This window comes from Belonocnema kinseyi, chromosome 7 (genome assembly GCF_010883055.1).
Source record: "Belonocnema kinseyi isolate 2016_QV_RU_SX_M_011 chromosome 7, B_treatae_v1, whole genome shotgun sequence".
Classification (NCBI taxonomy): domain Eukaryota; kingdom Metazoa; phylum Arthropoda; class Insecta; order Hymenoptera; family Cynipidae; genus Belonocnema; species Belonocnema kinseyi.
Window position 1 is genome coordinate 2,293,546 of NC_046663.1, and position 19,127 is coordinate 2,312,672.

The window sequence follows — 19,127 nt, forward strand, 5'->3', positions numbered from 1 at the left end:
GTCATAAGGACAACCGCAGGATTTCGTCGGAAGCGGGTACTAATCAGAAAAATTGCACCCACTCCCAGCGAAATCGCGGTAAAATTTCAGCCACAACCACATCTTACGAGCGTGAGATAGGTGGTTACAGTCTGTAACGGAATCAATACGAAGATCCGGCAAAAGTTTCGTGCACCCTGAGAACACGGAGCGACCCAAGGACTACCGCCTTCTGCATCTTTCCCGCAAGTGTTTTAGTATATTGATGACAGGCAGGGATGCTTTTCAGGCTATTAACGAGTGAAAGCTTGGTACCTCCAAGAGCGCCGATGATAAGGACGGTTAGTTTAAGAGAATATTCTAGGTACAATCGTTGCAACTCCCTTATAAGGTCTCTATACATCTCTTTCTTTTCATTCGCGTTGGCTATGATGTTTTTGTCAGCTGCTGCCGAAAATTCGATAACGAACATGGTTCGCTTCTCGAAGTCAAGAAGAACCATGTCAGGCCTCGAGTGAGCAACAGAAACAATTGTCGAGAATATAAAGTTCCACTATATGCGGCACTTCCCATTCTCGACAATTGACTCAATTTCCCTAGAAGCATTTAGAGGAGCGATATTAAGGTTAATGCCTAATATTAATGTTAATATTAGTGCCGCATTGCGCCTTTGAATGTAGGTCGTTCCCGCGCGAGTTGGACAACTAGATAGTATGTGAGATAAATGCTCGGGGTGTGCATGGCACGCCCTGCAGCTATCATCGGGAATGTCTTGGCTCAAAATGTGGCGACGCTATGTTAAGGTGGAAATGACACCGTCTTGGCATGCAAAAATGAAACCCTCTGTACCAGACTTCAATCCGAGCCATTTAAGGAAAGCAAACGTTAGCTCACAAGACATTGACTGATCATTCACATTTCTGTGGAAGATACCGTGCATCCTCTTATCGAGGAGCTGTTCACGAAAGTTTTTTTCTTGTGCTTTCTTAATCCGGGCTTTCAGGAGTGAGTACTCGAGATAGATAAGATTTGATGCATTTTGTTCACCCCTAATACTGAAGTCAAGTCCGAGTGCTTCAGCAGCCTCCTCCGCTGCTTTGTACAGAAATGCTTTTTTGCCCACTTCTTCGTGATTCCTGACCATTTTAAGAAGAGGGTCTCTTCCATTTGCAACTCTATGTGCTGTACCCAGAATAATCCTGTTGTAAAGACATTCAAGATTCAATATTCCGCAACCACCTTGACGGCGTGAGATGTACAGTCGCGGAACAGAAGACTTAAGATGCATGCTTTTGTTCATGTGCATAACATTTCTTGTCCCGATATCAAGGGCTCTGAGCTCGTTCTTCGTCCATGGAACTACTCCAAATGAATAGAGTTCTACCGGGACGGCAAGCATGTTCGTTGCAGATACTTTGTTTCTCGACGATAGTGCGGAAGATAAATCTGTCGGATGGGACGTTTGTATCTGCTTCGAAGAGTATCCTTTATAAATGCCACATCCTGAATGTGACTCTGTGGCGCACCCAGGTATGTATAAGTCTCTCCAGCGCAAAGGTGTCATATAGGGCTTCTATCGACGAGCTCAGAGTCTTCAGGGATGCCATTATCGCTTCAAATAAACCTTGGCTCATTTGTCTAACCCAAGTTCCATTACAATTTCCTTCGTATATCGTTCGACAATCCCTTGAGCTAGATGTAGTTGCTTTTTGTTTTTAGTATAGATCTTAAGATCGTCCATGTAAAATATATAAGTAACCTTGTACTTTCGAACAAATAAATATAATTTTGACCACAAAAAATAATATTTCGCAAGAATATAATAATTTGTAACTAAGTTGTACATGAATTTTTAACCAAATATTATTATTTTTAATTGACTTTTTAACCTGATAGTTGAATTTTCAACGAAAAAGTTTAATTTTATACCAAAAAAGAACAAATTGTCAGCAAAATAGATGAATTTTCTACTAAGAAAAAAATTTCTAAAAAAAAAAAAAAAGACAAAAGAATTAGCTAAACTTTTAATTAAAAAAAATTTTTTGCACCTTAACAAATGTAATTTTCAACCACGAAAATTAATTTTTTACAAAAAACCTTTTAGAAATGATTTGTGCATAAATAGTTTCTTTCATTGGACTTTACGAAATCTTCCAAAAGCAACATTATCCAATCAATTTTTCAGCAGAATTTTAGGAAGAAATACTCTTTTATTGGACATTGCAAAATTGTTGACTGGAAACATTATTAACATAACTGTATTCGATTTTCCAAGATACTATACCCGCGTAAAAAAAGTTTGCATGGTTCAAATATGGCAATGCACTTGGTAGTATCTGGCCCTGAGCATGGGCCACGACTGAATGGTCATCTAAAATGTTATATGGGAGAACTTTTTTGAAATTTAAATTTGTTCCATAACCAAAAAAATTACAAATGTTGGTTTGACGACCCAGGTGCGCAGGATCGTGCATCAGGTAGCTTAAGACGTATTCTACAAGAACTTTATCAAAATTCAAATTTTTCAAACACCCAAAATAACTATCAATGGTGAGTAAGTGTGGGTGAGCGTAGGCATGGGTGAGCGTGAGCTAAGCGTGTGCTAAGCGTGGCTCAAGATTGGGTTAATGTTTACCCGCAATCTTAATTAAACTACCTGGTTCGCGATCCTGCTCACCCGAGTCGTCAACTCACAATTTTTAATTGTTTTGGATATTGACCAAATTTAAATTTCAAAGAGTTCTCGTAGATGACGTTTTAAATCACCTTGTGGACGATCCGGCGCACCCGAGTCGTCGACTAACCATTTGTAATTGTTTTTGTAATGAACAAAATTTAAAGTTTAAAAAAGTTCTCTTAGGTGACGTTTGAAAGGACCTCGTGCGCGATTCGGCGCACCCAGACCGTCGTCTCACCATTTGTAATTGTTTTGGTTAGTGACACAATTTAAATTTTAAAGAATTCTCGGCGATGAAGTTTTATGTAAATGACCTAGCGCTCGATCCGGCGTACTTGAGTCATCGCCTCACCATTGGTAGCTATTGTAGGTTTTGGAAAAACTTAATTTTTAAAAAGTTCATGCAGAAAACGTGTTAGACTACCCGGTTCACGATCCTGCGCACCCGGGCCGTGGACTAATTGTAATTGTTTTGATTTTACACAGAATTTAAATTTCAAAAAAGTTCTCGTAGATGACGTTTTAAATGACCTGGTGCACGATCCGGCGCACCCAGGTCGTCGAAAATTTGTAATTGTTTTGGTTATAGACCAAATTTGAATTTCAAAGATTTTAATTTTTAGCGCATGCTAATTTCCTCTAAGAGTTTGATGTTTTTTTGAGTATTTGTTCATTTGTGCGTAGCATGTCTTAAGCATGGGAGACAGAAAAAGGAAAAAAAAGGAAAAAAAATTTTAAAGGAAAAAAAATAATATTCTGCCAAAAAGATGAATTTTCTACTAAAAAAGATAAATTTTTCAAAAAAATAGAATAGATTGATTTTCATTTAGAGAAATAAGTTTTGTTTTCAAATAGGTCAATTTTCAACAAAACAGTTACATTTTTAAGAAAACAAAAAAACGAATTCTCAGTCAACCACATTAAATGTCTACTACAAAAAATTCTAGAAAAAATTTAGTTATATCTTTAGGTTAAAAAATTAATTTTCACTTAAAAAAGGAAAATTTCAACCAAATAAATGAATTTTTAACCACGAAAATGATTTTTTTTAAATAGACGAATTTTTAAGTAAAAACGTTAATTTTAGAGCAAACAAATTAAATGGCATAATTTTCAGTTCAAGAAATAAGTTTTCAGGACAATAAAATTAATTCTCAAGAAAATAGTTAAATTTTTAACCATACAAAGGACTGTTCTACCAAAAAGATGAAATGCCTATAAAGAAATTTTGACTACAAATATAGTTCAATTTTTATGTAAACAAATTAATTTTTAATAAACAACTAATTTTCAACTAAGAAAGTACATTTTAAACCAAATAGATCAATATTCTACCAAAAAGTTTAATTTTCTACCGAAAAAGAACAAATTTTTAACAAACTGGATGTATTTTCTACTGAAAAATATACATTTTTAATTAAAAATGGAATAGATTATCTATTAACTAGAGAAATAAGATTTTTATCCCATAAGATTAATTTTTAAAAAACAGTTAGATTTTTAACAACAACAAAATTAATTCTCTGCCAACTACATTAAACGTCTATCAATAAAGGTTCTACAAACAATTTAGTTAAATCTTTAGTTTAAAAAAGTAATATTCTCTTTAAAAGGGTAAATTTCAAGCAAATGAATGAATTTCTAATCGTCAAAACTAGATTTTTACAAAAACAAGACAAATTTTGAATAAAATGGATGAATATTCAATTATAAAAGATAAATTTACATCCAAAAATAGAATAAAATAATTTTCAGTTAAAAAAACAAGTTTTTAGGCAAATCAAATAAATTTTCAACAAAGTAGTTCCATTTTCAAGCAGACAAATGAATGAAAAACGTCACAAGGTGCAAAAAAAAATGAAAATACAAAAGTTTTTCTACCAAAAAATATCTACAGATTTGTTACTAATAATTTAAAGATAGGACGAGTACCATTAATTTATTTTAGGCGTAAAAAATAAGATTAAAAATTTAAAAATTAGATTTGTGGAAAAACAGCATAAGAGGTGAAAAAATGAACAGGCAAGAGTTGTTTAACCAAAACGATCAACAAATTTGTTATAAAATCTTGTTATAAAAATGTAATACAAAAATTTTAAAATTAACATTTGTTTGCGAGAAAAAGTATTTTGCTGTCTGATTTGTATTAGAGTATCTCAACGAATTTACTAAAATAAGCTATTTTAATATATATAAAATGTAAGACTTTTTTCTCCCAAGAATAGAAAAAAGACATTTGTACAAAGCTAAACGCCATGTGTTTGAAAATGTATGCAGGTTAGTAGGTTTGAGCAGCTACTTTGATACGTATTAGATACAGGGTGGACACGCTGGGGCTTACACACATAGCCAGTTGAATGCTACCCGAATTGCACAATAGCAGGGGAGAAGCCATTATACAGGGGTATTTTCATATTTCGCGCCTTTAAATTTGCATTCGGATCGGTCATTCGGCAAAGTCCGTGTATCTTCGGATAGAGTTTATGAGAGTTTCCACGGTTGCGTTCAGAACTTCAAGCGGTTATGCTCAGATTCACGTGTTTGCCCTAGTCGCTGTCAGTAAATATAGGCAATGTCAATTTAAAGTTTACGCATGTAATATTTCACTCACTTCATTTAAAACATATCCTGTCTATTCATAACATACCTTTTTTATGCAGTAAAAATAAGCGTTAAACACCATTCACTCTTCGCCCACTGGAAGCGCAGAATATTATTACTATTTTATAGTATTTGTCACTGAGCAGCTATTCTATAATGGTATTAGCAAAGACACTTGTATCCGTTTGAAGTTTCGAGCGCAACTATGGAAACTATCATAAACTTGATCCGAAGATGCAGGGACTTGACGGAATGGCCAATCCGAATGAAACTTTAACGGGGCGAAATATGAAAATACCCCTGTATAATGGCTTCTGTCCTGCTGTTATGCAATTCGGGTAGCATTCAAATCGCCATGTATGTAAGCCCCAGCGTGTCCACCCTGTATAACAGGATGTTTTTCGTGCAAAAAGTATGAAAATAACGCATATCTTCAAATTTTTGCCTATAATAATAAAATTTTATAAGAAACCAATTCTTTGCCTTATTTGTATCCACACATTGTAATTTGAGTTGATATAAAATCTATATAAGGGTTCCAGCTGAGCAAGAAAATATTTTTCTAAAAAATTATCTTTTTTATATTAAAAAAAAATAATAATAAAGACTGTAAAAAAATTCATAATATCGTTCCTTGCGCCTGTTAGAAATCTTATACTCTTGGATTGTATAAAGATATCTCTAAGGCAGTTAAACATAATGAGCCGAATTCATGTTCGTCCATTGAGAAATTAAATAAAAGTAGATATGATTTATTTTATTCACATTTCTCAGATATAATAATTTAGTCATTTATTTGCCTCGTTTTAAAATTGTTGTATACTCTTGTTATGAAGAAATATTTTATTCTCGATTTTCAAATTGATTACACTTTTAATATTAGGAAATAAAAACAAGGAAGGCGAATGTGCGTTTGACTTGTCTTATATAGATACATAGAAACACATTTTCATGAAGTTAGTATCAATTAAACAAACAATTACGAAGGAATAATAGAACCCAATATAAGAATTTGAATATTTTTGTCTAGAACTTTTTTTTTATTGAAAATTATATTCTTATATTTTTTGTACGGAATTCATTTCGTTAAAAACTCTACGCTTGGGTTGAAAATTTCTCTTTTTGATCAAATATTAATCTACTTGGTTGAAAATTCATCTTAAAATTAAAATGTTTTAATTTTTGATGCTTTAAATATTAGGAAATAAAAAACAAGGAAGGGTAATTAGCGTTTTACTTGGCTTATATAGGTACATAGTAACAAATAAATGTGTGTATGCTATTTTTCAGTTCGAAGAAATTGCAATCTCATTGTTTTTAACAAAGTCAAATCTGTTAAGCAATCTGGTTCTCTTTTTTGACTTCCTGATTTATTATATTTTCCATTTCTATAGTATTTTTAAAAATTAATATTTACAGCTTTAAATAAATTTACAAATTTTTATAAAATTTAGTATTTATTCTACAGAAAATTACAAAGTATTAATGTTAAATAATAGATAAATTTTTTTCATGTTATTTGATTCCTTGTAAACAATTTTTCAAAAATTTTCCCTCTTGTAAAGAATTAATCTTTTTCCCCCTATTTAAAAAAACATTCCCTTTTTTCTTTTTTTGGGGTTTAGCTTAAATATGAATAGAATCAGTAGAAACCAATATAAAAATTTAAATATCTTTGGTTAAAATTTTATTCTTTTTAATTGACAATTTCATTTTCATATTTTTCGTACGGAATTCATCTAGTAAAAAACTCTACGCTTGGGTTAAAAATTGGTCTTTTTTCACATAAAATCAATCTTCTGGGTAAAAACTAATATTTTTGTTGGAAACTTAAACTGCTTAGTTGAATATTAAACACTTTTGTTGTAAATTTTATTTTTGGTCAACTGAATTTATTCCTATTTAAGTTGAAATCATTCTTAGATAAAATATCAACTATTACATTTATCGTTACAAACTAATTTTTTGTTATCGACCTTCATTCAAAAAACAAAATTTTCGAAAATTACTTCAACTTTCATCTACGTAGTTTAATTTTCAATTAAAGAATATCAATATCCTGCAAAATAGCTACATCTTTCAAGCAAAGGGATGAATTTTCCACTAAAAATAGGAATCTTCGAAAAAAAGTGGTTCAACCAAAATTTTTAAACAAAATAGCTGAACCCTAAAGCAAGAAGGTTAATTTTCAATCAAAAATTTGTATTTTTATCCAAGAGATATAAAAATTTCTACTAAAACAGATGAATTCTTAAATCGAAAAGGCAAATTAGGAAAATTTTTTTTAATTTTCATCCAAAAAAGATTTCAGGTAACTTTTCAGTAGCAATATATGAATTTTAAGCAAAAAGAAACTTTTCTACAAAAGTAGTGTAATTTTTAACCCAAATAGGTGAATTTTCAACAAAAAAGGATGGCTTTTTAACAAAATTAGTGAATCTTCAACTAACCATAAAACTAATAACCCAAAAAGGAATACTAACACATTATTAAAAAATGAAATACTAACCATTATTCTAATGAGATAAACGATAAGGGTAGATTTATTTGCATTTTTTTGCTTTCTGATGACATACATTACATTTTCCAAAAAACTACCCCTAAGTCGTGCACACCTACCCCTTGTGTTAAAAATCGTTCTAGAAACGTAAAAAGAAACTTTAAACAATGTAAAGATGATTTAGAGCTGCAAGTTAATAATTTGAAACTTGAAAATTTCCCTCTAACTATAATTTCCCCCAAAAACTACCCTTTCACGTTAGTGCATTCAGCGGATTTCATGTAGTCAGAAACCACTGTTAGTTGATATTTTTTTTGCTTGTTTTTTTGCTCTCCGATTATATGTAATACATTCTCCAAAAACTACCCTAAAGTGATACATTCATACCTCTTCTGATCAAAAACTTCCTAAAAGTGGGAAAACCACATTGAACCTTGTAAAGACGATTTAGAACTTCAAATTAATTACTTGATACTTAAAAACTTCATCCTTACTATAATTTCTCCCAGAAACAACCTTCCCCGTGAATTTATTTAGCGATAAAAAATAATACAATTTGGAAAACACTTTTAGTTGGTTTTTTTTGTTGCAAAAAATAGATCAAAAAATAAGCACTAACAAAATTCAAATTTTGGGAAAAATTTTTATTTCAAGAGGGATGATGCGTAATTTTTATTTTTTCCTATCCGGAACTCCGAGAGGGTACAAACGAAAATATTGAATGTACAAACAGTACAAACGACTTACAAACGTGTGTAAAAAAAAATGTTGAGAAATTTCAATTTCGGAAGGATAGCACAAAATTTGGATTTACTCCTAGCCGGCCAACTAAGAGGGTACGTATGCAAGAAGAAAATTTGAGAAATTTTAATTTCGGGGGATGTGTGAAGTTAGCCTCCTGAATATTTTACAACTTAAAATTTAGAACTTTAACTGATTTTTCGAAAAGGAATCTTTGAATTTTTTTTATTTTTCTACAGCTATCTAAGTTCGGAGACTTGAGTCTGGGACGCCCTGTAGTTGATATCTCGATTAAAGAGGTTTTAATGTGTAATTAATTTGGTTACATGTATATAGTATTATACTCACGAGCAGAAGCCAGAAATATCCCGAACGTGAAGAGTAGCATGAAGACCAAAATCTTCATTTTCTTGCAGGCACTGAGAAATGGATTTTAAATTATTTCTCAGACTGTGACTGAATAGATTCTGAATATTTTGCACTTGTATATATACTAACCACTATCCGACTTTTGTTAAAAATAATTTTATGTGTGTAGGCCAGGTGGTACGGATACAAGCCCTCTCCCTTCTGTAGTTCCACCAATCAAGTTTTCGAAATTTTCACAATCGTTCGATAAACATGGAAACCTTGGATATCAAATAAGGAAACTTTATTTGTGCCCGTTCATTCTATATTTATTTTTACTGCAACTCAGATATTGAAACATATTGTTTAAACAATTGAAGCCTCGCTGGAGGTAAGGGTGGATGAACAATGATACTTGAAAAACTATTTTTCTGGTATGGAAATAGATTCTTGCCAAAGGATTTTCAGTTCTGAGTAGACGCATATTGTGCAAAAGAATTATCGAAAATTATAGTATTATTTATAATTAAAATGGTAACGTTATCTCTAATTTTTAATGATATTTATAAATGTAGTTATGTTTTCAGGAATAATATTCAGAGAGGGTTGCGAAAGCTCAACTATTTCCAAAAATTTAAGGGCATGTGATACTTAGAAAATCATCGATTTTATCAGTGTTAAGTTCCCTCGACTTTTTTCCTACAATGATAAAGATTTTATTTTCAAATTTGGGTAATGATAGCGAACATGTGAACGGATGTCCCCGAATTCTTTTTTCGTGAGTTAATTCTGAAAAATTTTATTTTGCTAAATTTGATTAATGTGTGTGATACTTAGGAAGTTGTAAAGATTTTACAATTATTAGATTCCCTCGGATTTTTTCCTACAATAATAGAGATTTTGTCTTCAAAATCTAGGGAATGATAGCGAACATGATAATGGACGTTTTTTTTGGTCCTGTGTGTCACAATTCCCTCCCATGATTATTCTCAAGTGCTACTGAGAGCATCAGTACGACAGAGACCTACATTATCGGAATCACAGAGAGCTGAAAACTAATTATAACCTTAAAATAGTGCACATGCATAACATTGATATTTAGCACAATAAATTTATTTTGTATTATATGTTATATGTTATATTTTATAATTTATTTTGAGTAAAACCCGATTTACCACATGGCAAAGTATCGTATACTTTTAAGAAATTTAGTAATAGTTGGGGAAAACCCGAAAAAGTCAGGGAGTTTTCAATGAACAGAATTTGAATTTTAGAGGTCAGCCTTTAATTAGGTGAGCCGCTTTTCTGAAATTAGCAATCGCCCTCCTCCTCCAAAGTCAATTTTTTTAAATTGTTAGTCATTTCGAGTACAGATACTTTTACTTCACTAAACTAGTAACCCTAGCATTAAGTTGGCAACCGTGCAGGGAACGAGAGTAATGTTTCGTGAGAACTGGTTCTCGGTTCCACAGTTCCAACTGTGTGTGACGGTTCCGAGGAACCGAAGAATCTGAATTGGGAACCGGTTCGTCGGTTCGGGGTCTATGATTCCCCCACTCCTGAAAATGCCCCCGTTTATTCAAAATGTTTACTGCTCTATACTATATACTACAGTATATATTGTCAGTAAACATATAAGACAAAATACCTTATTTAGTAAACAAATGCAAATTTCTAATGATTTTAAAATGTTTTTCACAAAATATCTTTGAATTTATATAATTATAATAATATTATTATCTTTATAACAATGGTTATTATTAGATAATTAATATTCAATCATTAATAATATTCACGTAGATCTAAAACCAAAATCGTTCCCTCACCTTTATTAAAAATATTTTCTCCTGATTATTATAAAATGTTAATTTTAATCTAACGAAGAAATGATTAGCAATTTTGAATCCACCTGATATACTCTTTCACCCGACAAAGCGAATGATATAAGATGTAGGAAGGCCAAAATTTTACGCCAAGCTCAAGTTCCTTTCTCAAACTTAAAAAAAAGAGAAAAACCCACAATTAAAGAACTGAATCGGAATAAAGATATTATAATATTACCCGCAGGCAAAGGCAACACAATAATAATAATGAATAAAGAAGACTATAACAACAAAATCATGGACCTTCTAACTGACGATACCTACACAAAACTTAAAAAGAACCCTACGAGAACAATAGTCAGTAAAAAACACCCTTCTCGAAAACTCTAAACTTGACAGCCAAACAATATCTAGATTGATACCTACTAATCCGATCTCTCCAAGACTTTACGGGCTTCCAAAAAATCTACAAAGATAACATTTCACTCAGACCGATCGTCAGCTCAATAAACTCACCAACTTATAACCTAGTACGCTTCCTCGCTACAAAACTGAATTCTTTTAGAGGAAACCCCATCACTCACGTCCAAAACTTATTTTACTTTATAGAAAAGATACAACAGATTCACATTCAACCCTGAAACATCATAGTGAGTTTCGACATAGTATCTCTCTTTACGAAAGTACCAATCTCTGATACAATTGATATTATTAAATATTTTACAAACTATCCTTCCGAGCTCGTACATTTGATAGAAAACTGTCTCAATAATACTTACTTCTCGTTCGATAACCAATTCTACGAATAAACCTCAGGGGCAGCAATGGGATCTCCAATATCACCTGTGATAGCCAATGTCTTTATCGAACATCTAGAAACTAAAATCTTCAACCAAGCCAAACTTAAACCAGAATTCTGGTTCCGTTACGTTGATGGCAGATTTGTCATCTGGCGACATGGACGAGATGAACTAAATAAGTTTCTCGATTTTATGAATTAATTACATCCTAATATCCAGTTCACCATGAAAATAGAACAAAACGGAGAATTGCCTTTCTTGGACGTATTAGTTTACAAAAAATCTGATAACAAATTAAGACATGAAGTTTACAGAAGACCCACAAATACAAACAGGTACCTACATGCTTCCGGCCACCATCACATATCTCAAAAACAATCGGTCATCAACTCCCTTGTATGCAGAGCTGTCTCCATGACAGATAAAGATAACTTACAAAAGGAATTACAAAACGTTAAGCAAATCCTAATACAGAACGATTACACAAAAAAACCAAATTGATAAAGCAATAAGAAAACACACTCAAAAAAGCAAGTCAACACAACCTACGAAAGAAAGAGACAGAAAAATCACCACCACTCTACCCTACATACAAGATGTCACAGAACAAATAGGAAGAATTCTCAACAAACACAACATCCAAACCATATTTAAGCAACCTGCGAAAATAGGACAACTACTAAGTAACCCTAAAGATAAAAAGGCACCCCTCAGTGATCCAGGAGTATATAAAATCCCTTGTACTTGTGGCAAAGTCTATATTAGAGAAATATCATATCGAAACAGGACATACCATTTTATTTGATGAAACAACAGTCATTGCAAAAATACACAACAAATTTCCAAGAAAACATAGAGAAACAATCGAAATCTTAACACACCCTGATAACATCAATAGGTATAATGGATATAATACCAATCCGATTTGGCTCTCCGTTCTCACGGATTTTTTAAAAAAGACTTGACTGGCCTATCGAGTACGACCAGTCCCCACGGTGGGGTGCTCTGGCCAATCACAGGCATCGTAGAGAGTATACCTAAGAACATCATGACCTGATACCTCAGTTTCAGGTCAGCCCTGAAGATGTGAACTGCAATGGTCACGAAACGTCGAAAAACAATTCGTAGTTTTTACACGAGAAAACCCGAAATATCTCTTTTTATCAAAATGAATCATCGTGAAGGCATAAGATCTATTATTTCGGGATATTATAAAAAATTTATTTTAAAAAACTATTCGACTGTCGCAAAACCTTTAACCGAACTCAAAAAAATCTCTAAAGGATTCATTTGAACAGACAAATGCCAGGCAGCATTCGAAAAATTGAAAGCATCCCTGTGCCAAGCACCTGTCTTACGCTATCCTGATTACACTGAACAATTCTCACTAATAACCGACGCCTAAAACTTTGGCCTAGGCGCAGTCCTATCACAAAAAGGGCACATTTGTTGCTGCATTTCAAAAGTTTTGAATAATCATGAACAGAATTATATAGCGACTCAGAAGGAACTAACAGCAATAGTGTCAAACGCCTTCAACAGTATATACCTGGACGTGAATTTATAACTTTTACTGATCATTAGCACTCACATGGTTATGCAACGTTAAAGATCTATCCTCTTGATTTATACCATGGCGATTTCTTCTAGAGTAATACGAGTATATGATAGAGTAGAAAAAAGGTTCCGAAAATAAATCGGCTGACGCTCTCTCACGCGTCTTTCTTATCACTCGTGATACCCCTCAGTAAGCACTCGACGGGTCTGACATCGACTTAGAAGCCGAACTGCCTGAATCGAAATCATGGATGAAACTGAGGGGCGCGATATTCAAACTCCAAACCCGCAAAAAGTTTTGCAGGCTGAGCCCGGAATCTCGGGACAGTTTAGCTCACTAAAACCAATGGCTGATAATAATGTTACGTCGACATTTCGACGACCCAACAATAACAACTACGGAACGAATCAAGCTCAACATCCTAATTTTTTTCTTGAGTTATAGATATCCGAATCTTAAAATTCACACATATTTTAAGGCAAAAACGGAACTAACCTGCGTTGAACGCGAACAGATCGTTAGAGAATATCATGGCTTAATGATGTCTCAACACTTCGGCGAAAACAAACAGATAGCCTGGGCACGAGAACTAGGGATACGGGTCAACATGGAATTAGAAACTATCGATTATATAGAAAATGTCATATATGTCAAATTCAAAAATTACAAACAGTTAAAAAAAGAGCCTAAGCGATCATTCCCGATACGCCAAGAAATCCCAACGATAAAATCACTATGGATATTTTCGGACCTTTGCCGTCATAGCTAGAAAGAACGAGTATATTCTGTTGATTCAACATATGTTAGCAAAAAGCTGATTTTAATTCCCTTTAAAAATTCCACATCCGAATTAATTACTGAAGGGCTCTTCGACTATTATATTTATACGGACCAGGGACAACATTTTGTCTCAGACTTAATTGAAAATTTTGAGAGTCTTTTTAGAATTAAACACGTCTAAACCGCAACATTCCACCCTCAAAGCAAAAGAGCGGTGGAAAGAGCACACGAGACAGTGAAAGACTTGATTCGGACCGCAATGGCTGATCACTTAATTGAATAGCATGATACCCTAAAGTTCATTTGCATGATTGCATTTGCACACGATGATCCATGAAGGGACCGGATTTTCACCCGTTCACTTAACGTTTGGAAGAAATGCAAACTTACCCTTACTACTTGCCACCATTCCAAACCTCAGATACCCTAACATAGTACAAAAGAGCTGTTTTCAGAATGTGTTGAGGAGCTAGCGGGATCAGGTGATACGCCATAAATAAGTCAAGCTTAGTGAAAATCTGCTCATTTCGAAAAACGTATAAACATCATGCATGTGAGGAACCGAATAACTTCCCGGGATGGTGACTGCATTTAAACGGCCAAATCGCCACAAATGCGCCAGTCGCCATTCTACTTTTTTACCAGGTGAATCGGCGATGCATACGGGTTTCCAGATGGACGACATACTCTATCGGCCAGCATTTGCTGAAAAATTTTCTTCGCGACAGACATTTTGTCTAGGGACAGACGTCGGGCACGGACAGATCGTCGTGCAAAAAAGAAACGAGATGGAAATGAGCAAGCAGAACCGCTCCGATAATGGGATACAGTACCGCCGCAATACAAAAATTCCATGATGTATTACGACGCAATCTAAGATTCAGAACTAGACGTCTCTCGCCGAATGTATGAACGCGCGAAGCGTTCGCTGAATAAATCACTTAATAACCGGGGGTGTGTTTTAAAAGATCCTGGTCAATATGGACGGGATGAAGTGAAGTCCCCTGAATCTGAAGCGAACGCGCTGGAGGCTCTGTTTTTCAATGACCTCCCCCACCCAGGACAACCCAGCGAGCTTAGATTGTAATTTAGATATTCAGATTTGCTTTTTTTAATGTAAATATATGGGAAGCGATTTTAAATGAAGGATTTACTAAGATTTTATATGAGAAAAATGGAGAAGAGCACTTGAGATTTGTTGAAAGACCTCTTATTAGGTCTATTCTATGTGTATCAAATCTAGGACAGGGCCAGCGAACATGATCTAAGTCTTCAAATATTTCAGGATTGCAGCTACTACCTCCAGTTGTTATGATATTTTTTTCGGGTAAGGGAGATTAAGGAGAGTGGCATCCTTAGCTGCTACTTTAGCTGCTACGTCTGCCGCTTCATTACCTGATATACCTTTATGACCAGAGGTCCAAGCAAAAGTTAACACGCATTTAAGTTTATTCAAGACTGCCAGGCGATTTCTAATTATAAATATCAGGTAGGAATTTATAGATCCAGAACTATTGGTAGCTGCACTTTCTAGGACACTTAAGGAATCTGTGAATATAGTTAATTTATTAAAACGGTAACTGATGATGTAATCAAGAGTATATAAGTCTGCTATGGCTTCAATTGAAAAAATACAAGAAAAATTAGATAATTTCTACATACGCGTAACTTGTGCTTCTGGGCACACTAAGGCACAAACTGGTTTGGGGCGAAGAGCGTATTTTCATATGGAAATTCATACAGAGGATGCATTTCTGATGTACGATTCTGATGTTTTAGATTTTTTACTTTTTAAGACGCATTCAGAAGGACAAATTGATTGATTATATAAACTTTCTTTTTTCTAATGACCTAATCCGAAAGAGAGAGTAGCATATTTCAGATATTCAAAGGATTTAATAATATATTTTTTAGTCAAGAAGAAAAACCGTTTCTTAAAAGGAGGCTCACAGCATTCGGCCAAAATAACGTTAACGGGAGTGCTGCCTCTGTAGCCAATAGGTAGTCTTAATGTTTGGTTTCGAATTTTCTCTATTTGATCAAAATATTTATGAGACGCGAAATTTAAAACATGAGATCCATATTCCTGACTACTTTTTATGAGGGGGACATAAACCATCCTAATGATGTTTGGATCTTCACCTCACCATTGACATTTCAATAATTTAAAGATTTTAATGATTTTTCTTATCTTATCACATGAAAAAAGAAAATCACATTTGAATGATAACCTAAAGTCTAAAATAATTCCGACAAAATCTGACGTGAATCGAGGGGGAGATAATAATGTTGTTTAATGATTTAATGATGAGTCAGATGTATTTAGGTTCTGCCTGTAGAAAAAGGCCAGTTTCGTTTTTTCTGCACAGAGCTCAAGATTTATTTGCCCTAGAAAAATATTAAGATCGTTTAGACATTTCTGAAGGGATTTGATGCATACCGTTGGGTCAGCAGAACGACAAAGGATAGCGATTTCATCAGCGAACTCTATGTTAATGCAATTTCCCGGGATTACACGGTGAATTTTTATGGTATAAATTAAATAGTTAATTGGACTTAGAATACAACCTTAAGCGAGTCCGATTGTACTGCTTCTAGAGCCCACGAGTTCACTGTTAATTTTTTAATAGACGTTTTTGCAAGAGGTCGCATTATATATAAATCTAGCCATTTGTCGGGAAACACCAATCTCTTTGAGATCTTCATTTAGAATTTAGGGAATCAAAATGGGGAATGCACCTTTCAGATCCAGAAACAGACCAGCCACAACTTCACTATTTGCAAAACCCGAAAGAATCTTAGATTATAAAATAGCAAGATTAACAGCACAGGTTCTTCTCTTTCTCAAACCAAATTGAGCATTGGAAAGTATATGATTATGCTCCACGTGGCACGAGAGTCTGTTATAGATAAGCCTTCCCATCAATTCAAGCAAAAATGAAGCTAAAGCAATTGGACGGAATTTTTCTGGGGATAATTTAGCAAATTGCAAGAAGATTTGTTTTCGCCTCATTAGGAAGCTAAAGTAAAATATTATTGTCAATTTTGTGTAAGTTTTTGAATCGTCTTTCTATCCCCTGAACAAGATGTATTCGCCGGTTGAGTGTATTTGTTTTTAAAACACTTAACGACTCGCGAAACACTTGAGATCGGTGTTGTCCTACCCAGGGTCTCATAGAATTTCCTGAAGTTGTTTCTGCAAGCCGCGTTTAATGTGCGTCTAGTCTTAGCTTCTATTCTAATCAGATAACTTCTTCATACACACTTTAAATGAGAGCCTTATACTTAGATAAACAATCAATGTCCGGGGAATTTAAAGTTTCGTTTTTGCCCTGAATGGATTCCGAAAGGTTATTAGAAAAGGAGATCCAGTCAACTCGTTCAAGATTGTATTTTTGAGAAACGTACCTGGCTATTGGGAAATAGATACTAAGACTAGATTCCACTGAAAAGTTATCACTTCCCAGAGAGTCATTCCAAACTCCGCAAGAGGTGATTTTAAAGAGGTTTTGAGACACTAAAGTTAGGTTTATCATTAAATGGGGATGTCTGGTCTAGTACAAAAGGTGGGTTCATCTGTTTTAAGGGGAAAAAGATACGTATTATCAAGGACAGAGCATAGTTCCAAACCATTTCTGCAGTTATGCGAATGTAATTCCCCTTCTTATGGCAATGGCCAAGCTACCCCGGTATTACATTGCCTGTCTGCTCTGATGATATTAAAGTCTTTGATTTTGAAATTTCAAGTTGATTTTAAAAATGTTTCAAACAAAATTAGAATATCGAATTAGCCACGGAGATTGGATAGGTCACCCTGTTTATTCAAGGCTCCCCGGAAATTCCATTGGGCAATTCTTAGTCTATTAAGCTGAACCATCAATAGCGAGTAAGGGTTTAGTAAGATGATTTCACAGTGCGACACTTGATTTAAAATATTTTGACTTTCCTTTGTTTAGATGTGACCCGAAACTAAAAGTTCCACAAAGTTCATTGGAGAAGACAGAGTTGCACTCATCGCGATGATTGATGGCAAGTCCTACCCGAGGAGGCCAGCATGGGTTTTGGATGCACTTCTGCAAATTTCCATTCAGGTTGTGAAGGTGATTCCGGTATCTGTGGAGTCTTAGGGGTTGCCATAGTTTGTGAGTAATAAGGTTGTCAAGGTTGTAAACGGGGCCTGAAAAAGATAGGGTGGGGGCGTCATTACGTTCTGGGAATATTGAAAAGCTAAATGTTGGATCCCTTACAGGATCTGAGGATCGACTTGGCTTCTGTAAACGGAAGTTTGTACTTGGTAGCAAAAACTCGAAACCGTCTCTGAAATAGAAATTCCGGGAATTTTTTGTAAGATGGTGAGTGATTATCACCACAGTTCGAGCATTTTAAGGTGCCATTTGCGTCAGGACATGGCCTCATTTCAGTGTGAACCTCAGAGGAACCGCAACGCCTGCATCGCGCACTAGATGGACAGTGTATACTAATGTTTCCAAATCTACGGCATTCGATGCACATTTTAGGTTCCAGGCTGTAGAGGTTAACCAAAAAGGAGGACATGTAAATTGAGGTCCTGTATGGGAGGGCCGTACCCTTGAAAGTTATCAGAATCGATTTGGAAGTGGTTATTTAGTTATATTAGTTTTCTGTGTGGCAGGATCTATAGTTTTCTGGTTGAACCAAAGTGCTCCAGTCACCTTGGTCTTGCCTCTCAGAGGGCCAAGTACCTCAAGATTCTTAATTATTTCTGATTCCTAAATTTTTTGAGAAACGCCACGGATTACACCCTGGCACGTCAGAGAGCTAGAGGGGACAAGAGTAATAAGCCTTTCTATTTTCTTGGGGATTTCTTCCTTTCTTGGACTTCGTGGTTCCACTTCTCACTTACAGGGATACTACTCCTTACTATTTCTGGGTGATAGGAATCTATTAGAATTCATACCAAAATGGTGGAGGTGCTGGATGCACATCGAATGTTACGAAATGACAAAAATGTACATTGCAAGTTATGAAAAAACATAACATGGTTTGTAAAATAGTTAACATGATTAACATTATCCGAAAATTGCGTTACAGAATTTTTAATTGAAGTGTGATCCCTAATGATAAAATTGAAAACATGACTTTGAATAAAAAATATTGAAAATTAAAAAAAATACATTTAACATATAACAACAAAATCAATCAGAAGTTACCTCAACAAAATATAAAATCAATTTACTTGATACCATAAAATTGGTAAAAAACTAACTTACATAATTTATAAATTACCCCCTATGATAATGCATAACATTAAAAATTAACAATTGGAACTAAAATACACTTT